The sequence below is a fragment of the Amblyomma mixtum genome, chromosome 2, assembly GCF_055824585.1.
Source record: "Amblyomma mixtum isolate Tamu chromosome 2, ASM5582458v1, whole genome shotgun sequence".
In the NCBI taxonomy this organism is placed as follows: Eukaryota; Metazoa; Arthropoda; class Arachnida; order Ixodida; family Ixodidae; genus Amblyomma; species Amblyomma mixtum.
Window position 1 is genome coordinate 129,500,445 of NC_143013.1, and position 24,923 is coordinate 129,525,367.

Consider the following 24,923-nt stretch of genomic DNA (forward strand, 5'->3'; position numbering starts at 1 on the left):
CAGCGTGCAAAAAAAACGGTGTTGAGAACAACACGTCCTGTAGACAAAGTCGGCAGAATAATCTGATAGTTATCTTCAGCGTGTTCAATCCTGTTACCGCGGCCGGCATGGCCGCTGTCGGTGCTCCGTTGGAGCCCATGATTCTGCGTCCGCACCGAACGGTAGCCGGAAGTAGAATGATAGCGGCGCTTTGGTTGTCTTTACTACCTGTTTCATGCGCTCTCGCAGATCCACAGCGTAGTCCAAGTGTAAGCGAAGCATGCGCTTCCTGCGTCCCCCAGTCGCGCCAAAATTATTCTCAGTTTGCAGAAGTCTGTTATGGCATGGAAGTTCATATAATGAAAAAAAAAAAGACGAAAAAAAAACTGGCACCAACCACAAGCCGCCAGTGAGGATTGAACTCACGACCGCTGGTTTACAAGACCAGCGCTCTGCCACTGAGCTATAGCGGCGCATTGGTTGTCTTTACTACCTGTTTCATGCGCTCTCGCAGATGCACAGCGTAGTCCAAGTGTAAGCGAAGCATGCGCTTCCTGCGTCCCCCAGTCGCGCCAAAATTATTCTCAGTTTGCAGAAGTCTGTTAAGGCATGGAAGTTCATGTAATGAAAAAAAAAAGACCAAAAAAACTTGCACCAACCTCAAGCCGCCAGCGAGGATTGAACTCACGACCGCTGGTTTACAAGACCAGCGCTCTGCCACTGAGCTATAGCGGCGCTTTGGTTGTCTTTACTACCTGTTTCATGCGCTCTCGCAGATGCACAGCGTAGTCCAAGTGTAAGCGAAGCATGCGCTTCCTGCGTCCCCCAGTCGCGCCAAAATTATTCTCAGTTTGCAGAAGTTTGTTAAGGCATGGAAGTTCATGTAATGAAAAAAAAAAGACCAAAAAAAACTGACACCAACCTCAAGCCGTCAGTCAGGATTGAACTCACGACCGCTGGTTTACAAGACCAGCGCTCTGCCACTGAGCTATAGCGGCTTTTTTTTTTCTTTATTACTGGTATCATGACACTCAATATACAGACAAAACACACCAGCCTGACTTCGGTTGGCGGAATACAGTCAAAATTTCTTCAGACACACCATTCCATCAAATACATTAATCCACTCAGGGGGTTCCGGTAACGCCTGATAGACTTCTCTCATGTAGACCATATGCTGAATGAAATTTTCGCGTACAGACCGAACATTAACATCTGCATGGCGGACTGCCATTCTGGTTTGCCACAGACTGTGGAGGCCCAGTAGCATGAACATATCAAAGGGAAGCCTTCATCACACTTGACTGGGAGAAACCGGATCCCGTATGGCGTTATTGGAAGTTGTTTCTTTAGAGTTCGCTGCAGTATGTCCCAATGGAATATAGGGTCCCAACAGTCAATAAAAACGTGTTCAATAGTTTCTGGTTTTTTGCAGAGTAAGCAGTTAATTGTCCAGGGTACAAATATCCCTTTCTGATCTAGCCATGCTTTTACGGGTAGTGTGTTCGTGTGCAGCTTAAAGAAAAAGGATTTGACTGAAGGTCTTACGGGCATTTTTTTAACCCGTTTTAAAACGTCCTTTCCTGGGCCCCCACAGTAAACAGACCTGTACATTGGTGTCGGCAGTAGATTTTCAATTAAGTCTGCATACAGTTGCTTTTTTGTAACAGAGCAGAGGTAATCCATTGAAAACCTTGAATGCAACATGCGGAGGGAAACAACAATTTCATGGAAGTAACCAGTCACACGGCGACATCTTATATCACTTGTAGTCACAATAAATTCAGGAAGCGCTTTCGCAAGTCGAACTTGTATGACTGTGCGCAAGAAACTGTCGCTTTAATCGCGCAGATAAAAGAAACGTGACACAATCTGCCTAATAAACAAATGAGAAAGACCCAGGCCTCCATCGCGGACTGAGCGGAAAAGGTTGGTACGACTCACCCTCTCCCAAGTTGAGCCCCATATGAACACAGCAAAAACCCGATGCATTTTCTGCACATTTGCGCGGGTCATACACAGCACTTGCAACACATACCAAACTTTGGCTATCAAGAACAAATTGCAAGCAGAGGCACGCGCAAACATTGAAAGACCGCGACCCTGCCAGTTTCCCGTCTTTTCCTTCATTCTCTCCGTTGCATCACTCCAGTACCTTGCGGGTTCCTGATAGTGCTCGAATGGCACACCAAGATACGTCGTAGGTGTGCCTGTCCATGTCGTACAAGCAAACCTTTCTGGCTTGATGTCCCAGTTACCGTGCCATATACCAACACTTTTTTCCCAGTTTATCTCTGAGCCCGTCAGCTTACAGAAAGCCTTAGCGAGGTTGACCACTTCCAACACACTCTCGCGATCTTGACAGAATACGGCTATGTCATCAGCATACGCCAACAGTTTTACCTCAGTAGAATGCATTCTGAAACCTCGTATTGCTGTTTTATGAATTACTGCTAAACAAAAGGGTTCGACATATATAGCAAACAGGAGAGGAGACAGTGGACAGTGGACTGTCTTACTGAAGATTGCACTGGAACCCTGTCCGTTAGTGACTTATTTATTATGAGCTGGGTACAACAATCGCGATAGGCCATCATTACACCTTCTAAAATTGTGCTGCCTACATTTGCATGCTTCAATATGCAGAAAAGGACCTCGTGTGACACCCTGTCAAAAGCTTTCGCCAAATCGAGTTGCAACATGGCAACTTGGCCGTCCATGTCGTCGCAGCATTCTAACACATTTCTGGCTACGTGAGTGTTCGTGAAGATTGTTCGACGTTTGATGCCGCATGTTTGATGCGGCCCAACTAAGTGCTTAATCACACCTTGCACCCGCTTCGCGAGCACTTTCATAAACACTTTGTAATCGGTGTTCGTAAGGCTGATAGGCCTGTATGAACCTACTGACAGCAGCTTGTCACGATCATCCGTCTTAGGAATCAAGACGATATGAGCAGCTCTGAAGGACGGTGGCACCCGCCTTGTTTTATACGCCTCATTGATAACGCGATGCAACACATATGCTAGTTGATGGGCGAACGCTTTGTAAAATGTGGCTCCTAAGCCATCTGGTCCAGGGGACTTTCCTGCCGGCAGTTCGCCGATAGCGGCCTCGATTTCGCGGACACTTATCTCTTCCTCAAGACTGTCCCTGACGTCATCTGCTATCTTTGGCATACCAGTCATGAATTCTGTGATGAAAGTCTCGCTGACACGAGTAACGTTGCTAAACAACTCGCGATAATATTCCACGAACGCCTGCTCTATCTTTTTCTGCTCACCCGTCACCTCGTTCTTATAGCGGATCTGTTTGATTTCATTTTTTGATGCATACCTTTTCTCGTCAGTAAGAGTGCGTTTATTCGGTGCTTCCCCAAGCCATAATCGTTCACCTCGTGCACGAATCATAGCTGCCTTATATCTTTCACTGTCTATCACCTCAAGTTCACTTTTGGTTATTCTTATTTCGTCTGCCACTTTTTCAGGCTCCAAACTCACAGCGTTTAACAAGTATTCCAGCTGGCGCTGCAGAGCTTTCTCATTCTTCATCTCATTTCGACGCTTGATGCTTGCTCTTTCAATCGCTGCCATCTTTACTTCATTTTTAAGTTGTTCCCAGGCAGCCGAGTAATTTTCGGGCTCATCATTCACTAGCCGCCCTAATTTTCCTTCAACTCCTTTAACAAAGGGTTCATCATTGAGAAGTTTAGCATTCAACTTCCACAGGTGCCAGTTAAATCGTGGCTGCTTTTGCTTATTGCCAATGACGAAACTTACGAGGCTGTGATCAGAGAGTGAAACAGGTATAACATTGTAGCTATTGCAGTGGGGGATTAGAGCTAGGGACACGTAAACTCTGTCAAGCCTTGCTTGACTACCCTGCTGGGCGTGAGTGAATTGTGGCCGCCCGCCGCTTGTTATAGTGTGACCTACATCCTCCAAGTTATAGTCATCCACCAAGGACCTAAGTAAGTCGGCGCTTCGATCATGTACGTAGGCCACTTTCGATCTATCCTCCGAAAAGCAAACACAATTAAAGTCTCCCAGCAGAATAACATTTCTTTCACAAGGCAGATACTGATTAAGTTGTTCAAAGAAAATACATCTCTCATTGACATTGTTGGGGGCATAGACACAAACCAAACGCCACTTTTCCCCCGTCAACGAAAAGTCCAAGACGATGAGGCGACCATTTTCAGACACAGTAATCATTTCCTCAATAATCCCCACACTTTTGCGTATCAATACAGCACAGCCGGCAGATCTTCCTACTGCATGGCATACACAGACATTAAAACACGTTGTGAATGGTGACACCATACGATCAGTCTGCTCTTGTTCATCCACCTTTGTTTCTTGTACCGCGATTAGATCTAGCTCGTTCTCCATGCAAAGGCGGCTAAGCTGGTATTGGCGTCGTCTTGCAGCCAAGCCTCTGACATTAATTGTCGCTATGCGTAGGGAAGAATTTAAGTTATTCGCCATTTTGAATCAAGTAAATCAAGCAGAAAGATACGAATGGTGTCATTAGAAACATCACTGACACTGTTCTATCAATTCTAAGGTGAAAAATTACAAAATGACACAGCATAACCAAGTCCAGTGGAATCTTCAACCGTGCCTCGAATGTGTTGCTCGAAGTTTCCGTTGTCTCTTCCATTTCGAACCAGAAGTCCGGCACCTTCGACGGCACCAAGCTTGTCCGCTAAGTGGGCGTCACCGCCGACTTTCTATCCGGCGGGATGTTCGGTTTCGGGCGTAGCGTCGCCCGTCGCACCCCCGGGGTCTTTGGCGGGGGTTCATCGTTATTCGGCTCGTTTGGTTGTCCATCCTGGGTAGCTAGCTCATCATGAGTTCTCTTCACCACCACACTTGTGCCTTTCTCGCTCGCGTCCATTGCCTCAGCATCGTCTGTTGGAATTGTTCCGCCGTGCGAGCTTAGAGAGCTTGCACCCGCAGACGCGTTCGATGTAGCATGCTCCGGTTTAGAAGTAGTGGGAGACTCAGAATCACTGGCCTGGGCCTTGTGGTCATCTCCGGACTTCTGTTCTGGAGACTTCGCGTCCTCGCCACTCTTCTCCTCTGCTCTTTTCAAAGATTCCTCAACTTCGGCTTCATCCATCAACAGGTCGTTGACGTCTAATTCCCTCGTAGCTTTCTGCGTGACAGAGGCATACGTCTTCTCGCAGTGCTCTTCTCCGTGGCCGTATCGGTGGCATAGTGCGCAGCGTGGCACGCGGCAGTCACGTGGAATGTGGCCGGTATTGCGACAGCGCAAGCATAGCGGGGCCCTGCCGGGCACCACCACAAGCGCCAGTTCACCTGCAACACGGATCTGATGTGGCAAGTCGTCCACCGTCACGCCAGTCTTCAAATTTAAGGCCACCAGGCGCGTCGAGGACGCTTTGTCTTGCACACCTTGAGCTCGCCACCGTTCACGGGAGACGTCCGTCACTCTTCCGTACGGCAAGAGCGCCGCACGTATGTCATCGTCCAGTACGTTGTGAAGCATCCAGTGAAGCTTGATACGCAAGGCTTGGTTGTTAGGGTCTATCACAACGCACCGCCTTTCCTTCACAATCAATTCCTTCAAAGCCAAAAGCTTTTGCACGCCGTCTCCGTTTTTGAAGGTTACAGCCCATACATGACTCATCTGATACGCCCCCAGGGCGATAACTTCAGACAGCAGGCCTAGGCTAGCCAGTGTGTCACGGAAGTCTTCCACACGATATGGCCTTTCACGCACATCGGCATGCAAAAAAAGAGTGTTTAAAACAACTCGCCCTGTAGGTAGCTGAGGCAAAAGCACTTGATAATCCCGGTCATCGGAGCCAGAAATCCTGTTACCGCGGCCCTGCTGGGCCGCTGAAGCCGCTCCTACGGAGCCCATGACACACACGTCCGTTCGCCTCGGCGTCCGGAAATGGAATCCTGAGCTATAGCGGCACTTTGGTTGTCTTTACTACCTGTTTCATGCGCTCTCGCAGATGCACAGCGTAGTCCAAGTGTAAGCGAAGCATGCGCTTCCTGCGTCCCCCAGTCGCGCCAAAATTATTCTCAGTTTGCAGAAGTCTGTTAAGGCATGGAAGTTCATGTAATGAAAAAAAAAAGACCAAAAAAAACTTGCACCAACCACAAGCCGCCAGCGAGGATTGAACTCACGACCGCTGGTTTACAAGACCAGCGCTCTGCCACTGAGCTATAGCGGCGCTTTGGTTGTCTTTACTACCTGTTTCATGCGCTCTCGCAGATGCACAGCGTAGTCCAAGTGTAAGCGAAGCATGCGCTTCCTGCGTCCCCCAGTCGCGCCAAAATTATTCTCAGTTTGCAGAAGTCTGTTATGGCATGGAAGTTCATGTAATGAAAAAAAAAAGACCAAAAAAAACTGACACCAACCTCAAGCCGTCAGTCAGGATTGAACTCACGACCTCTGGTTTACAAGACCAGCGCTCTGCCACTGAGCTATAGCTTTTTTTTCTTTATTGCCTGTTTTGACAACGATAACAAGCAAACACACAAACAAACCGCTAAAACACGTGAACCGGCCTACGGTCAACATGGTTGTTTAAAACTTCTTGAGGGCTGCAAGTTCATCCAGCACGCCAAGCCATTCGGGTAGCTCCGATTGGGCTCGGTAACATTCCCGCACACGCGCAACACTTTCAATGAAATTTTCTCTTACAAGTCGAATGTTTACATCGGCATTTCGCACTGACATCCTGGTTTTCCATATGCTTTCCAGGTCTTTCTTTATTGTTCTTTGTAGAATGTCCCAATGGAATTCCGGATGCCAACATTCTGTAAACACATGTCGACTGTCTCAGGCTTTTTGCAGAGCATACAGTTAACCGTCCGTTCGCTCGGGGAAAGTGTTATTTTTTTTTCCTTCGCCGAGCCCGCAGCGAACTCCTCGTTCTTCCTCGTCTGGCACGACCACCGCTACTGAACTCTGCAACTACGACGCTACATCGAACAAGAAAGTTGTGAGAACTTCTTTTTTTTTTGCAAAAGACTGTCGGTTGATTGAACATTGTTTTCGCCTTTTGTTTAAGCCTTGATCTGGCTTCGTATTTTACGTTTTGTTCTCTGGAACTCTTGCCCCTACTTACTATATCTGTAATATTTACTTCGCTATCGTTATCTTCTGCTTTTATCGCGGTGTTTGTTCATTGTCGGTTTTTTTTTGTTCGATTGTTATGCAGTGATTTGGACTACCAGCTATAAATATCCAATTGTTTGAAAGAATGGAGCTAACGAAAAGGTCGGAATGGCCGGTTGGTGTGATCGTATGCTGGGCACTTCACGTCTTACGCTCGTCCGGCGACACGTTGCCGGCTGGGGCAGCCACTCCAAACTTCTTGAGAACAAAACTAGTTTATTCAAGACTGGAACAAAATACAAGGACTTAGAGAAAAAGGCGGCTTAAAAAAGGCTGTTAAAAAAGGGCTGTAGAAAAGCGGCCGAGACTGAGACTCGGCGCGCTCGTCGATCTTTGTTGCAGCGGGTTTTAATACCTTTGATAATTGGGCGGAGCTTTATTAAATCCGCTTTAGCCCAATTTCAACCAATACTGCTGCGACGGCGTCGTAGATACAAGTGGGCGGAGCCCAGTGCTCGCCAGAGCCCGACTCTAGAGGCGCCAGTAAGTCCACTGCTTAGGTAGACAGTCGGGGGTTTAAGAAGTCGCCGACCTCACTGTCCCCCATCCCCACTTGACAGCTCATCTCTCTTCAATGGGAGACGGTCGCCGACCCCTTGGTCCCTGTTTCCCGCGGCCTTGGGCAGCGTCCGAGGCGCGCGACCCGCTGCACAAGGCCTGTTCGCTCCTACTCTCCACAGGGGCCTACGTCACACTAGTTGCCCGACCCGCCCGACCGGTCCGACCGCGAACGACGGTGAGAGTTCGGTGAAACGCAGCACAGGCTCACAGAAGCGCAGGCCTGTGCTTAGGTTAGGCAGCGAACGTGCTGACATTTATCTTTTCCGGCTTCTAGGCTTTCGAGCTGTAGTGCGTCATACCGTATTCTCCTGGCTTGTGCACGTTGAAATCATCATGTGGTGCTAAAGAAAAGCACATTTTGTAATCGCTGCAACATGGGCCGTTACTGTGTGCCGGGGTGCCGCGGAAATTATGACGGTGGCCCAAAAGTTAGAGTGCTTGGTTTTCCCAAAGATGAAGCTCACAGAAAAGCTTGGATGAGAGCAGTTCCTCGCAAGGATTTTACGCCAACCATACATTCCTAGGTAGGTAACTGAAATTTAACATCTTTGGTAGCCTTAGCTTATGTACCAAAAACCCAACACAAAGCAAAAACCTTCCGTAACTTTAAAAGTTGTTGAAGAATAGCTTCGAGAGAACCGGATGCAATTATAATTAAGCTTTCTCATGCAGGTATGCGAGCTCCATTCCCATGAGCAAGACTTCATCACCAAGCTCTCACATCATGATAAACAAACAGGAAGAACCATAGAGCTCAAGCGCGATCGTGTTCAACTTCAAAAGGGCGCAGTGCCTTCGGTGTTCCCCAATTGCCAATCACATCTTTCTTCTACACCTTCATGTCGCGAGTCCCCAGCAAGAAAGAGGGCACGTCGGGAAAATGACGCCATCCAGGAAGCCATCAAGAATTCTTCAAAGGCAAGCGAGGAAGAAAAACGCAAAAATTCAGTGTCTTCGTTTGAAGAATTGCAAAGCAAGCTAGCCAACATCTGCGACACCAAGTTTTGGACAGTCAATGCGAACGAAGAGTCCGTCATGTTTCTTCGTGTAGAACCTGAGCCATCTCCATACGGGAAATGTGCTGTCAGAGTCCTTCCAGATCTGACAATATCTCTAACTATAGGCATGGTGAGGCTGCATTCACTAGCATGTGGCAGTGCAGTTCCAGACACAGTTTGCAACGCAAGAGCCTTGTCTGCGCAGCTTGAAAATCTTGAAGGTCAGCTGCGTAAAAGTGCCGAAAAATCAGGCGGCCAGAAACGTGATGTTTTGACATTTTTTAGATTCCTGATATCTGATTTTATTCAAGGCACTGAAGAAGGAACGGAAGTTATTGCGCTGTTAAAATTTGTGAATGAACAAATCAGCCTTTTCCTCACGAATAAGCGTGTTTACAGTTCAGAAATGTTAGTTTTTGCCACCATTCTTCACTCCATTTCGCCCCATGCTTATCACTTCGCAAGATCTGCATCTAGCTTAATTTTGCAGCATCCAACAACTCTACGCTGTGTCTGTTCCAAATACCGAAGTGACCCCAGCGAGGAACAACAACAAGTAAATTTCCTTTCGTACATACCGGAACGAGCGAAGTTATCGAAGCCCCATGAAAAAACCGTAACACTAATGATTGACGAGATACATCTTAAACCATTCTTTGACTTCAAGGCAGGAGCAATAGTTGGAGCATCAGCCCATTCGTCAGAGCCAGCAACAACCGCCCATGTCTTCATGACACAGTCACTGCTTTCCTGGAACAAGGATGTCATACATATTCTGCCTGTGTGTAGAATGAATGCTGAAACCCTGCACCAGTACACGAGGAAGATAATAGTCAGCATTGAAGAAATGGGGCTAAAAGTAATAGCTGTCATAACGGACAACAACTCTCTGAACCGCAAAATGATGTCCCTATTTTCAAAAGAGCCCGAACTGAGCATTGTGTATACCCTCACCCAGTAGACAACCAACGTCCGCTATTTTACATTGTGGAGCCGGTACACTTACTGAAATTTATAAGAAATAATTGGATTAATCAAAAAAACCCTGCAACATGCTTCTATTTCCCAGAAGTTGATTTGTCTGGTGTTATGCCTGACGGGCCCCCCGAATGAAAGCGGCATCCTTCGAAGCTGTTAGGAAACTTTATTCATCAGAAAAAACAGCACTCGTGAAAGCTGCTTATGGGCTTAACGCGAAAGCTGTAAATCCAACAGTTATGGAGCGCCAGAACGTGAAACTGGTCCTAAATGTTATTAGCTCTTTCGTCTCGAATGCTCTCCGAACTCGTGGATCAGTACTGAAGATCCCGCTTGCCGACTCAGCCGCCTTGTTCATAGACACTGTGCTGGCGTGGTGGAGAATAGTGAACGTGAAAACTCCTCACAAGGGTCGAAGAGTCAAGGATAGCCTGCAAGAACGGGTACAATCAGTCACAGATCAACAGCTGACCTTTCTCAGTGGAATCATAGACTGCCTTGACGCCTGGAAGTCAGTTAACATGTCCAGTGGCCCACTCACCAGGGAAACCCACACTGCCCTTCGGCTGACCTTCTATTCTCTTGTGGAAGCGACACGATACTGTTTGGAGGAGCTGGAGTTCAAGTACGTTTTGCTTGGGAAATTCCAAACAGACGCTTTGGAAGACTGTTTCGGTAGTTATCGCAGGTTGGCTGGCAGGAACTACCATATTTCGGTGCGTCAGTTGTATGAGTCGGAAAAAAGCTGAGGCTACATAAGCTTTTGACATTGCCAACTGAAGCGGCTTCAACAAGCGCCAAAGAGGATGAACAAGCAATTGTGGACACAGATAACTTTTCTGTTGTTATTACAGAGGACGACATTACTCGGTCAAAGCGTGACATGGACGTGATAACTTACATAGCTGGCTATTGCGCACATACTGCCCTAAAGAAACTGTCTTGTTCCTCGTGTGCCAGCGCAGTTGTTGTTGGGGACAGAGTCCTGGAAGCTGAAGACATGAGCATGATCCTCCACCTTTCCAGAGGTGGACTGAAGTTTCCGCAGCCGTGTGTTGTTAACATGGTTCTTGTCTGCAAGCTCGTCGTTGAAAAGCTTTCATCAGGGGAAAATGAAGAGAGATTTTTGTTGAGCCGCAATCAACACTTCATTGTAGCTTCCTTAGTGTCTTCCTTAGTTCAAGAAGACTTTCCGGTCAGCGAGTTCGAAAACGGACATACAGGGAAATCACTTCTGCAGCTCATGGTAAAAGCCGCAGCCAACACAGTGCTGAATAATTTTTGTAAATTAAAGAATGGCGCCATTCAGGACAGCAGTCAGAAGAAGGCAGCTGCCAGGAAACTACAAAAATTAAAGAATTGAAATATTTTATTGTACAGCACTGTGACCAAAAAAAATGTCCATAAAGTATTCATGTTACTGTTTTCCATGACTTCGTTCATTTTGTTTATTTTGATGTCTAACACGCCATTCGCTTTCGAAAATGACAAAAAAAAACGTACATTTCTTTAAAAAGCAACAGAATGCATGAGATGCAGCAGGTACTGCGTCTCATGCATTATGCTTCATTCTACTCCTTTTCTGTCTAGGAAAAAAATATTTTGAAGTTAATTTGAACTAAATGCGATGAACTGAAGAGCAGGAACTATAGCAGTGCAATGCTCTGCCACAAGTATTATCATGCAGCTATAAAAACGAAGCACTTAGCTGCAATACGAAGTATATTGCAAGGGCTACGAAACATAGCATAAATTATAAATTAACACGGAAGATATTTACCGAAATCATGCTCGCAGTTAAAAAGCTGTTTTTTAGTCGCTAATTCCTATTTATTGACTAACTTCTAAAGCCATTGTACCTCGGATAGTAAGAAAGTGCGCTTAAAACTGCCGGCGAACCCCGCAGTCGCGAGCGGAGGACGGACAACTAGCGTGACGTCACGGAGCCAGCGGAGAGGCCTTGTCACCATTCCTAACCCCTCCCGACTTCAGACGGACACGGTACGGGGTGGGGGGGAATTATCTACTGGCGCCGTAGGCTTCTGCCTTAACAAATGGTGACTTTCTTGTGAACGTATTCCTCAATCCCACACTGACATACGTGCTTCACGCACGTGAAGCACGTGTGAGCTTTACGTGCGTGAAGCACGTGAACTGTGAGCTCGAACTTCATAGAGGGACAACGGGTAACCGTAAAGGGGTCCCGCGCCTCTGTTGACCGTAAAGGCGGGGGTTTGTGACACACATTAAGCAATCGGCTGTCCACGGCACGAATATTCCTTCCTGTTCAAGCCATACTTTAACGGGGAGTGTGTTTGTGTGCAACTGGAAGAAAAACGTTTTGGCCGCAGGTCTTAAAGGCATCTTTCTGACTCGCTTCAGTACATCTTTACCTGAGCCTCCAGAGTACACAGTCCTATACAATGGGGTGGGCAGCATGCTGTCAACTAAGTCTGCGTACAGTTGTTTCTTTGTTACTGAGGACAAATGCTCCTCAGAGAAACGTGCACAAAGTATTCCAAAGGAAGCAACTACTTCTCGATAGTAGCCGGTCACTCTTGTACTGGCAACATTGGATGTGGAAACAACCAACTCAGGCAGTGTTTTTGCCAATCTCTCCTGGATGACTATACGGAGAAAATCGTTACCTTCAAAACGCAGGAAGAAGAATCGCGATACGATCTGTCGTATACATGTCGGTACTTTGCACCATCTTTTGTCTGCTAAATATTGTAACCCCTCCCCTCACACAATGTTCCAAGTGTGGAACCTGTGAGGTATTTGTATAAATAAATAAATAAATAAATAAATAAATAAATAAATAAATAAATAAATAAATAAATAAATAAATAAATAAATAAATAAATAAATAAATAAATAAATAAATAAATAAATAAATAAATAAATAAATAAATAAATAAATAAATAAATAAATAAATAAATAAATAAACATCTGTGATAGCCCTAGCCCACCATCGCGAACTTTGCGAAGAAGGTTTGTACGGCTAGTCCGCTCCCAAGTGGAGTTCCAGATAAAGGCGGCGAACACTCGGTGCATGTTTTGCTCGTTTACACGAGGCATGAACAACACTTGCATCATATACCACACTTTGGCAATCAAAAAAACATTGCACGCTGACGCACGTGCGAACACCGATAATCCGCGACCCTGCCATCCTTTTGTTTTTTCCCTCAACTCTTCTGTTTGTTCACTCCAGAACTGCGTCGAGTCCCTAAAGTGCTGAAGGGGCACCCCGAGATAACGTACAGGCACTGTAGTCCTCTGTATACCCGCGAAATTGGCGGGTGTCGTATTCGAGCTCCTATGCCATATGCCCACACTTTTTTCAAAGTTAATCTGGGCACCAGTATAGCAACAGAAATTTCTTGCAATGCGCACAGCCTCTAGCACGCTTTCTCTGTCCTCGCAGAAGACTTCAACGTCATCTGCATAAGCCAGCATTTTAACTTCAGCGGCGTGTAGTCTAAAACCACGTATGTTTGCATCAAGGATGACTGCTCTACAGAAAGGTTCGAGGTATATGGCAAAAAGTAGAGGAGACAAAGGACACCCTTGCCTCACAGAGGAGCGGACTAGCACCTTTGAACTAAGACACTTGTTGATGATAATCTGCATTGAACATTCTTCATAAGCCAATTTGACGCCGTCTAAAATTATGCTCCCAACATTACAGTGCTGTAGTATACTGAAAAGTACCTCATGCGAGACCTGGTCAAAGGCCTTCGCAAGGTCAAGCTGTAACATGGACGCTCGACCCTCAAGGGCATCAAAACATTCTAGCACACTTCTTGCGATGTGGGTGTTCATTGAAATTGTTTGCTGTCTAATGGCGCACGTCTGATGTGGCCCTACTAGCTCCTTAATTACCATTTGTAATCGTCCAGCTGGTAATTTCAGAGAGATTTTGTAGTCTGTATTGGTGAGAGATATCGGTCTATACGAGCCTGCAAGAAGGAGCTTTTCTGGATCATCGGTTTTCGGAAGCAGCACTGTGTGTGCGCTTGGTTTAGAAAAAGCCCGTGCCGAAAGAAATCACATTAACGAAATAGAATGGTGAGGTGTTTCAAAAACGGACATCGATCACATCAAAGCAGCCTTTTTCGAGCATTACCAGGCGCTCTTCGCATTGCATCCGGTAGATGTTATCACATTTAAGGAGGGGTTTCACGCCGAGATGCCGCGTCTGGACGACGAAATTAAAGACGGATTAGAGCAGGAGATAACTCAATTGGAAGTTGAGCAAGCAATAGACAGTTTAAACCCAGGGAAGTCGCCTGGACCGGACGGGTTCAGCGCGGCATTCTATAAAGAATTTAAACATATAATTACCCCGGTCTTGAAGGGAATCTTCAATGAAGCCTTTAAAATAAAAACACATGCCTCCGTCCTATGGGTCGTCCCATACGGTCGTCCCATTTCCAAAACGGACGACATAGACAGATTACAACTGGTAACAGCATACCGACTGACACTCACTAACGTCGAGTACAAAATTTACATGAAGGTTTTGGCGCGAAAGTTGCAGACCGTGATTTATCACTTAGTTGGTCCGCATCAGACCTGCGGAATTAAAGGGCGGTCTATTTTTACAAATATTCACGTTGCGCGCAGTATCTTAGAATGCTGTGATGACACTGAAGGTCAGGTGGCAATTCTCCAGATCGATTTAGAAAAGGCTTCTGACTGCGTCGCCCATGAACTTTTGTTTGCAGTATTAGGCCATGTTAATGTTGGTTCTGTTATCCGCGAGGGTGTGGCCCTGGCATACCGCAACTGTACGACGAGATTGATCGTTAACAAGAGTTTGGGTTCCCCCATTAGCGTGCAGTGTTCGGTGCGCCAGGGCTGGCTCCTCAGCCCCCTTTTATTTTGTAATTACGTCGAGACTCTTTGTTTGAAAATACTGAAAAGCAGGAGTATCAATGGATTCAGTTTGCAAGCAGCCGAAGTAAAGCTCTTCGCGTACGCTGATGACATTGCTGTGTTTGCCGTTGACGAGGGAGGCATAAGTGAAGCTGTTAAATGTGTACGCGATTTCAGCCAAGCTACAGACAGCGGGGTTAACTGGTCGAAGTGCCTCGGGCTTTGGCATGAAAGGTGCATCTACGCCCGAACGGTTTGCCAGCGTGCCTTGGATGACGACACCAGATAAGTACTCGGGCGTTCCGCTTGATGCTTACCGAGGCAGTGAGCAGTATTGGACAGGACAGGTCAAAGAGATACCGGAGAGAGCGGATAAGTGCTTTCCACTTTCCACTTTCCACGACCTTGTCGATTTTTGCCACAGCCACTGTTTGCAACTTGTTCTTTATCAGCAGGCTCTGGTACGTGATTCAGGTGTTGCACTGTTCACGGTTAAGCATTCAAAAGCTACACAGAATTTTCGCCGTCTTCATTTGGTCGTCTGAACAATAAAGAAAAAAAATCATTTGGTCGTCTGAATGGGAGCGCTGCAGCCGGACCAATTTGTTCCGACGGGTACAAGACGGAGGGCTGGGACTGGGCCATCAATCGTTTTTTTTTTGTTTTTTCGGGACAAGAGACCCGTTTTCGCGCACCGTATATGCCAAGTTAGGCTGCGGCGCCTGCTGTAATGCGAAGGCAAGATAACCGCTGGTCCTCAAGGGTAACGGAGTGTATTCCGAGCGAAGGCAAGCGTAGCAGGGGGAGACAGAAAGTTAGGTGGGCGGATGAGATTAAGAAATTTGCAGGAATACGGTGGCCGCAACTGGCGAAGGACAAGGTTAATTGGAGAGACAAGGGAGAGAGGCCTTTGCCCTGCAGTGGTTCACCAGAGTGGAAATTTGGGCAAGTCGGTAGTGATCCATAACGTAAGAGTAGCGCAAAACCAGGACGACGGACACAAGGGGAGAGAACACACACCAACAACACAGGCGCTAGCGCCTGTGTTGTTGGTGTGTGTTCTCTCCCCTTGTGTCCGTCGTCCTGGTTTTGCGCTACCCTGCAGTGGGCGTAGTCAGGCTGATGATGATGATGATGCCTGCTGTGAGGTTTACAGTAGGATCAGCGGTTTTTACCGGGAAATCGTAGCCAGTGTAAGGCTCCTGTCCGCGCGGTTTTCAAATGACTTTCTGTCGACTGTGAAATGGAAGAAACTGTACCGTGCTTTGTGCAATGTAGTGTTCCCTGTTCCCTTGTACAGGGCCTTGTACAGTGGAGGCCCAGGCAGAGATGTTTTAAAGATAGTTAAGAACATGCAGGTGCCATCAGGAACAAAAACCTTCTTTTTTAAGCTGCACACCGGAACCTTACCGGTTAAAAAAAAATTTGAGGGAAAGGAATTATTTTTACCATGAGGATCTCACTGTTTGATTTGCAGAAAGCCGGAAAAAATGGACCATGTTTTTTTTTTTTACGCTGCTGGGAAGGGGTTTATTTTTGGGATGTATTGGAGCGAACCCTAAAGAAAAAAATTCCACTAGAACCGTATGGCCTCCGGTACTTATGTGTTGAAAATGAGGATGGGGTGCCTTTTGACGTAATAAGGCTGACAGGCCTCCACTGTATACGGCGCTCCGGAATGGCAGGCTGTCATTGTCACAGAGACGCAAGACCTGCCAGAATTTACTTTCGCGAAAGTATGGACAGGTTTCTGGCCATTCAGAAAGCCGCTGTGGAGCCTGCGGATTGGCTCTCAAGACTAGAGCCGCTCTGTATTTTGCGTTAATTTCAATTTGACGAAGCCAGATTCATGCTGGCTGACCACGAGTCGTATATGCATAGCGTTTATTGTGTTTTGTTGATTGTTTGTTTTGTTGAATTTTCGGTGTCAAAGCCTGGCAATAAAGAAAAAAATTAGCTCAGTGGCAAAGCGCTGGTCTTGTAAGCCAGCGGTCGTGAGTTCAATGCTCACTGTTACCGTTAGCACCACACGAGCAAGTGAGCTCTTTCGAACACGGTAGTACTGACCACATAGCCAGCAGCTGCTAGGCATCATTTTCCAATCGTTCATCAGCTGCATATACAAGCAAGACTGCATTCGAAAACAATTATATTACCAATTCCTTCTCTACAAATCTCGCAAACATAATCACACTACAAATCATCATCACCATCATCATCATCAGCCTGACTACGCCCACTGCACGGCAAACGCCTCTCCCATGTCTATCCAATTAACCTGTCCTGCGCCAGCCGCGGCCACAATATTCCCACAAATTTCTTAATCTCATCCGCACACCTAATTTTCTGCCGCCCCCTGCTACGTTTGCCTTCTCTTGGAATCCACTCCGTTACCCTTAAGGACCAGCGGTTATCTTGCCTTCGCATGCCCTGCCCAAGCCCACTTCTTCCTCTTGATTTCAACTAGGATATCATTAACGCGCGTTTGTTCTCTCACCCACTCCGTCCGCTTCCGATCTCTTAACGTTATACCTATCATTTTCTTTTCCATACCTGCTGCGTTGTCCTTAACTTAAGCTGAACCCTCCTTGTTTACCTCCACGTTTCTGCCCCATAGGTGAGTACCGGTAAGATACACCTGTTGTATACTTTTCTCTTGTGGGATATTGGTAAACGGCCATTCATGATCTGAGATAACCTGCCATATGCGCTCCACCCCATTCTTATTCTTCTAGTTATTTGCCTCTCATGATCTGGATCAGCTGTCACTACCTGTCCTAAATAGACATATTCGCCTACTAATTCCAGCCCCTGGCTACCACCTGCGAACTGCTGTTCCCTTGCTAAGCTGTTGAACATTACTTTGGTTTTCTGCATGTTAATTTTTAGCCTCACCGTTCTGCTCTGCCTGTCCAAATCATTGATCATGCTTTGTAGTTCATGTCCTGAGTGACTTAGCAAGGCAATGTCATCAGCGACTCGCAAATTACTTGGGTATTTTCCATTAACTCTTATCCCCAACTGTTCCCATTTCAGGCGCCAGAATACCTCCTGCAAACAGGCAGTGAATAGCATAGGCGAGATCGTGTCTCCCTGCCTGACAACTTTCCTTATTGTAATTTTATTTCTGACTTTATGGACAACTATGGTAGCTGTGCAATCTTTATAAATATCTTCCAATATTTTCACTTAACACTCTTCTACACCCTGATTCCGCAATGCCTGCCACTGCCGAGGTTTCTAATGAGTCGAATGCTTTCTCGTAATATATGAAAACTATATATAGGGGCTGGTTATATTCTGCGCATTTCTCTATCATCTGATTGATTGCGTGAATATGGTCCATTGTCGAGTATCCTTTACGAAAGCCTGCCTGGTCATTTGGTTGATTGAAGTCTAAGGTTGTCCAGACCCCATTAGCGATTTCCTTAGTAAATACCTTGTAGGCAAGAGACAGTAAGCTGATCGGTCTGTAATTCTTCAAGTCCTTGGCGTCTCCTTTTTTATGAATTAAGATAATGTTAGCGTTTTTCAAAGATCTAGGTACGCTCGAGGTCACAAGGCATTGCGTATACAGGGTGGCTAGTTTTTCGAGCACAATCTCTCCTCCATCCTTCAACAAATCTGCTGTTATCTGATCCTCCGCTCTTTAGAGCACGCTCGATTTTCTCCATGTTATAAACTTCCTGATGTCGGCTACCTTGCGCCTATTTATTAACTTAGACAGCTCTACTAGCTCTATTCTATCTATGGAGTTAGTCGTCCTCATGCTTTGCCGTTTCTTAATCAGATCTTTAGTCTCCTGAGATAGCTTCCCGGTATCCTGTCGAACCATCCGACCGCCTACTTCTACGGCGCACTCCGTTATGATATCTGTGAGACGATTGTTCATTGTTTCAACATTACGGTCGCCATCTTACAAATACCTGCATATAAAAAGTATTGACATTACTGTAGAAGCACTCTCCTAAAGTTACGCAATTACTTTTGTATTCCTTTTGGGTTTTGATGCATTCAAAGAAGCACACCAGAAGAACGCTCTTTTAAACATTTCAGTTTTCGCATCCAAGGCGGTGTCTCCCCCTGGTGTTGGGGCACCCACCTTTTCTGTTGGGCAAGAAATCTTTGTTCTCTATCACTCTCTCGCACAGGGCCGGATTAAGATAAATGGAGGCCCTGGGCTAATGCGCATGTAGGCCCCCTCTCCCTTTACCTTCGTTGACCCCCCTGTCTCCTGCTACACTGCTGGAATATATCCCATGTTTCCTTGTAATCCCACCTAATTAAAAAGAACGAAGTGCGATCAATGGGATTCGTGCAACAGTAACGCATTAGCATTAGTTTTACAGCGCACAAAACACAACGCGACTCTTGGAACGCGCGACACGAGTCCGTCTGTGGCCGAGCGCCGAACGTCAGGAAAGAGCCACGTGAGCCGCTACCGACAACTTGCGGGGCTGCATTGCAGCGCGCTGCACGCCCCGCCTACTCTCCTCTTTCAGTGACACTGTACACAAGCCGACAGACAGGTTTTTGTTCGCAGCACTGTTTTAACGCTAACGCATTAGAGAAAAGCAGGCTGAGCTAGCTTCCTACAGTTGAGCTGGGTGCACCGGCAGGGGCTAGGAAATAGAAGCTCGTTAATTAGTGCCCCGAGAGGGTATTACTAAATGTTATTAAAATTAATTTGATTACACAATGAAAGTTTACTACTGCCCTCATGGGGGACATTTGAATAGCAGAATTTAAGTCCTGGATCAGTGGTGAGAGTGCTCGGCTGCTGAGCCGAGCACCCGGGTTCAAACCCAGCCACACAGCGGCCGCGTTTTGATGGAGGCGAAATGCAAAAGGCCCCCTTGTGCTGTGCGATTTCAGAGCATGTTAAGAATCCCCGGGTGTTCGATATTATTGATGATGATGATGATTATACCCTCAGGCTTAATGGCGCGTACCCACGGCGGGGATTGGCCAGGGTGCATCCTGAGCGCTCCACAACGGCGCCTCTTTTTTTTTCTAGGAAAAAACAGCGCACTAGCTCAAACGCGAGGGAAGAAGGGACGAGACAAAGCGCTGACTAGCAACTGAAGCTTTATTTAGAGCGCCTCTGTTTAAGTACAAGTAGCCGCATATAACAAAAAACAGGGGAAAACGAGACAATAAAATCTACGATGATACAAGAAACGCGTGTTCTTTTTTTGATATGGCAATGGATGGAGTGCTAATGCATGCCGGCCTATAGATTCGCGATCTCTGAAGCCTCATGGATCTCTCTTGTGACCGTATCTTTGTGATACGGTAGAACTTCACATTTCTCGACCTGCGGATGACAAACACAATCACGGCAATGAATCTCGAAATTGCGAGCAGCATTTTGTACGTTATTGCAGTATTCCCTCAGACTGTCACTAAGACAACGACTAGATTGACCAACATACAGGACAGAGGGCGAGAGTAGAGCTAGGTCCGGCATGCGTTAGCACTCCATACATCGCCATATCAAAAAAAAAAATAACATGAGTGTCTTGTATCATCGTAAATTTTATTGTCTCATTTTCCCGTGTTTTTTCAGATGTGACTATCTGTACTTAAATAGCGGCGCTCAGAATAAAACTTCAGTTGTTAGCGCTGTGTCTCGTCCCTTCTTCCCTCGTGTTTGAGCTAGTGAGCTGCTTTTTCCTATAGAATGTCGTACCAACTCGCCCATTAGACTACGCTATTGCTATTTTGCTTTGCTGTCGCAGTGGCTCAGTGGCTATGGTGCTCGGCTGCTGACCCGAAAGACGCGGGTTCGGTCCCGGCTAACGGCTTAAGACACCTTGACTTGAAACCCCTTGTGGCGGAGGAGGTTGCAATAGCGATCGCTCTAACTCAGCCAGGTACCAACTACGTAGTAAGCGACTGCAAAGCCGCAATTAGAAATTACAGCAAGGGACGCATCCATGAAATGGCGGCTAAATATCTAAAAGACTTTATCCTAGCCCACAATATTCTAATCATCTGGACCCCTGCCCACTCGGGTCTGGCTGGAAACGAGGCCGCCCACACGCTCACCCGCTCCTCTTTACCCCGGGGAGCCGTAGACACCTCATACGAATTCAGCACTAAAGAGGAAACCAATACCTTTAATAGCATCACAGACATTCAGAAAAAGAACAAAAGGATCTATCCTCCTCCGGATAGATCGCTTACTCGGCTGAGGCCTATGACTGGAGAAGACTCCAAGCTAGAAACTTCGCATCCCCGCTCTGGAGGAGCTAGACAAGAGGTGACACGAGGGAGGATGCGGAGGTGTGCGAGTTCTGCGGGCATACCGCTACACTCGAACACATACTATGGATATGCCGCAGTGCCCCAGGATATGACAGAATTAATAATGCAGAGGAACGGGAGACCATACTCAGAAGTGCCGACCTTAGCATACAACGATACGCTACCCGCCTGGCAGCAGAAGCTGCGCGACTGTATCGTTGCTAGCCTTCCAGCTGCGACGCTGCCCCTCCCCGGACGCCTGCGTGCGGACCCGGAGGGGCACGGGTCTTCTTCTGGCGGAAATAAAGTTTCTTCACTCACTCTCTTCTTTCATTCACACCTTCCTCCCTCCCCTCAAGACATGGATGAGGTGTCCGCCTAGATGTGAGGCAGTAACTGCGCCTTTTATTTCCTCAAAAATTAAATTTCACCTGGCTCTACAACACCAACCCCAAGAAAAAAGAACGAACAAAATAAATTGGCCCGGCCGCGGCGGTCACATTTCGCTGGAGGCGAAAAGCTAGAGGCCCGTGCACTATGCGATATCAGTGCACTTTAAAGAACTCGGTGTGGTCGAAATTATCCGGAGCCTTCCACTACGGCGTCCTGCATAGCCAGTCTTGATTTGGAACGTTCAACCCCTGCAAACGAGTGTTTCGCTTTCCTAGTGGCCGCCGGAGCACAAAATGGAACTGTGGGACTTCCAAGAAGCTAGCACAGGCTGATTTCTTTTCCAATTCGGTAACGATAAAGTAGAAACCCCGGTATTGTATAAAACGATTATGACGACCTTATGTCAAACTGTGCGATATTCGAACTCGAACAATCCACCCGTGTAGCTGAGGGAAGCATTCTACTCTGCGCGTTTTTTTTCTCAACAGTCTGTATATGATACTCGCTCAAGTAGGCACCGCTTCAAATTCCACTGCCCATTCTAGTTTCGTTTTTGCCTACCCTGCTCTAATCATACTTGTGACACTAAAGCGCTGCATTTCCTTACATTTGTAAGCCATGCCGAGGGCGCAAAGCAAGTATTTTTTTACATCTAACACCGCACTGCATATGTGGTTTGAAAAATTAATTATTGGATTTTTTGCGGATTACGAAAGCAGTGCCAGCAGAATCCTTGGCGACGAGGCAGAAGTCCCGCCGGTTATGCCGATGCCAGGATTCTCAAACACACTACACCTTGAAATGCCGCTAGATGGGGGGATGGACAGAAAACCATGAAGACCTTTCCACAATGCGTAAGCAAACGCATATATCGCTTCGTAAGAAAGGAGGCCCCCTCAGGGTGGCGGGGGATTCCTGTTTTTGCAGCTCGACAAGCTCCCTCTAACTGATTCGGCTAAAGAAAGTTAAATTGTGTGGGATATCCGGCTATAACGCAAATTTTTAGCGGATATAGCAAAGATGGCTAATGGCGCAATATTCATTTGACATTGCTAACGCTCGGTACTCATACGCTGCCCCAGCGTATTGCTCTTGTTTTCTTTATTTCCAGTCTTGCTCGTACAGGAAAATTCAAACACATGTGACAATGTTAAAGAATCACACTGGTAGGTCCTTCGCATGGCGTGCATACATTAAAACTTCTTCGTATTGCACAGATAATGTAGAACAGGCAAACATTCTGCGGGTTCAGGTTGTGCTCTGTATAGTTCTCTAATGAAGTCAATGCTCGCTATATAGTTTTCCCGGACAGGGTGTATATCATGATCCGCGTGAAGAAACGCCATTCGTGTCAGCTATGTACTGTGCAATGCCAGAAGCACGAACATATCGGACGGGATACCGTCTTCACATCCAACTGGCAAGGAACGGACCCCACAACAGCTAATGGGCAGGTCTTCTAGGTATATTGGAGGATGTCACATTGGAACACAGAGACCCAACAGTTTCGGGTTGTTTGCACAGTAAACAGTTCGCTGCCCATGGGGCATATATATACCTTTATCAGTTAGCCACTGTTTTACTGGTAGGGTTTATGGTTTATGGGGGTCTAACGTCCCCAAGTGACTCAGGCTATGAGGGACGCCACAGTGAAGGTCTCCGGAGATTTCTACCACCTGGGGTTCTTTTAACGTGCACTGACATCGCACAGTACACGTGTCCCTAGAATTTCGCCTCCATACAAATTCGACCTCCCCGGCCGGGATAGACACTAGTAGGGTTTCGGAATGCAGATGGGAGAAAAAAAGTCTTACTGGTATACGCTTTCGGAATGCACATGGAAAAAAATATGTCAAATGGATCCAGGCCTTGCGCTTATTCTTTTAACCCGTGATAGTACGTCCTGTCCAGGACCAGAACTAAACAGCGATCTCTATGTTGGTACAGGCATCAATATGTCAACAAGATCTTTGTAGAATTTTTTGCGTTTTACAGTCGACAGACACTCTCTTGAAAAACGCGACCTCAGAATTTCCGCTGCCTGCGCAACTTCACGAAGGAAGCTTGCAATACGGCTGCATATGTAATTGTTTGAGGACGACACAAAACCTGGCAAGTGGTTGCACAAACGTAGCCAAATGACAGTGCACAAACAAAAGTTATTCTGGTCATGAAGGAAAAGAAAACGTGAGACTAGTTGCCTTATAAACAAATGCGACAAGCCTATGCCTCCGGCTGGAACAGAGCGGAACAAATTCGTGCGCCTAGTCCGTTGTCACGTTGGTTTCCACACAAACACCGCGAACACTCTGTGAAGCTTCTACACATTGACAGGCGCCATACAGACCACTCGCAACACATACCTTATCGTCGCCCGCGCGAACACTGACAGGTCATGACTGCCCCATGCGGTCGTTTCTTCTTTTATCTTTTCGGTTTCCATGTACCAGTATTCTTTCGTCTCTCTCTAGACTTCCAATCACACTGCTAGATATTTGGTCGGCCAAGCTATGTGACCAGTGCTCGCCGTCACCCAGTACCCGTGCCGGAATTCGGAGCTCTTGTCCCAGTTAATAATACTACCAGTTTGGGTGCAAGAGGATTTAGCCAGCTTGGCAACTGCACTAATACTTTCACGGTTATTACAGAACACCGTCACATCATCAGCATAAGCAAGCACTTTCACTTGACTTGATCCAAGTCGAAAACCATGTAATTGTTGGGTTCGCAATGAGATCCATTCCACCTCCTTCCTTCTTCTCTAGTGATGGTTCCGCTCCGGCCGCCCTTCGGTACTGTCACCGCTTCTCGGCTTCTTTTCATGCACACCAAATTCCCAAGAGACTCACCTCTTATGTCCAATGTTTCCTAAAGGTGAGCGCTTTCCAACCGCTACAGCCATTATTCGATCCCGTCCTCTTTTCTGACCGCACCGACGTCGTAAAGTTCGCTCCTCGCCAGCCGCCGCGCTGGGCCTCGCCTCGCTGGAGGCTAGGCCTATTAACTGCAGTGCACCTACCCCAACAGCCATGAAGGTGCAAGCGCAGGGCGACAACCTCGACCCTGAAACGTCCAGGCCCACTGAGTGGACCGCAGTACTCTGCGCGTACCTGGTTCGAGAACCAAGCCCGAAAACCCTGGTTGTACCTTCCCAAACAGCCGTGTCCACCGTCGGTGCTCTGGCCGCAACGGCAAAAGCTGCGCGTGTCGCACGCAGTCTCGCAGCGATGTAAACACCTTGCTTCACTCCCGCCCGCGACTATACGGGTAGTTTTTCGACCGATAGGCGGGCTCGCTTTGAACGGAGCCATGGCGCAGCCACTTATGCAAGCCCTGCAAGTCACCGCCGATGGACGGGACCTAGGGGATTTCCACCTCCGGATCCACTCTACGAACAACACATTCACCGTCGCTACCCCCCAGGAGACAACCGCCCTGCACCTCGTCCAACTCAAGGAAGTGGTACTCCAAGGGACCAGTTACCATGTCGCCGCCTACACCGGACCGCCGCCCGCAGCTGTACGCGGAGTCATCTCGTAGGCCTACAGGGCGGAAACCCCGGAGCAGATGCTACAGGAGCTCCAGACCCGCAACACGGACGCTGATATTATCGCGGCCCGCACAATGGGGAGGACCCTCTCAATATTGATCACTTTTGCGCACGGACCAGCCCCTCATACCATACTCTACATGAGTGTGGTGTATAGATGCACGGCGTA

At 47.2% G+C, this 24,923-nt stretch overlaps 3 non-coding genes and 2 pseudogenes across 3 annotated transcripts; 1 reads left to right on the forward strand and 4 right to left on the reverse strand.

Annotated features, from left to right (window-relative positions):
* Window positions 1-380: 380 nt before the first annotated feature.
* On the reverse strand, window positions 381-452 carry TRNAT-UGU (transfer RNA threonine (anticodon UGU)). The gene has a single exon. It is a non-coding gene; the product is annotated as a tRNA-Thr (tRNA).
* A 190-nt stretch (window positions 453-642) lies between these two features.
* On the reverse strand, window positions 643-714 carry TRNAT-UGU (transfer RNA threonine (anticodon UGU)). Its single transcript has one exon. It is a non-coding gene; the product is annotated as a tRNA-Thr (tRNA).
* Window positions 715-1,060: 346 nt separating this feature from the next.
* Window positions 1,061-2,119, reverse strand: LOC149360889 (uncharacterized; annotated as a pseudogene).
* Window positions 2,120-6,118: 3,999 nt separating this feature from the next.
* TRNAT-UGU (transfer RNA threonine (anticodon UGU)) lies at window positions 6,119-6,190 on the reverse strand. The gene has a single exon. It is a non-coding gene; the product is annotated as a tRNA-Thr (tRNA).
* Window positions 6,191-24,513: 18,323 nt separating this feature from the next.
* LOC149360891 (uncharacterized) overlaps window positions 24,514-24,923 on the forward strand; it is a 52,408-nt pseudogene continuing 51,998 nt past the window's right edge.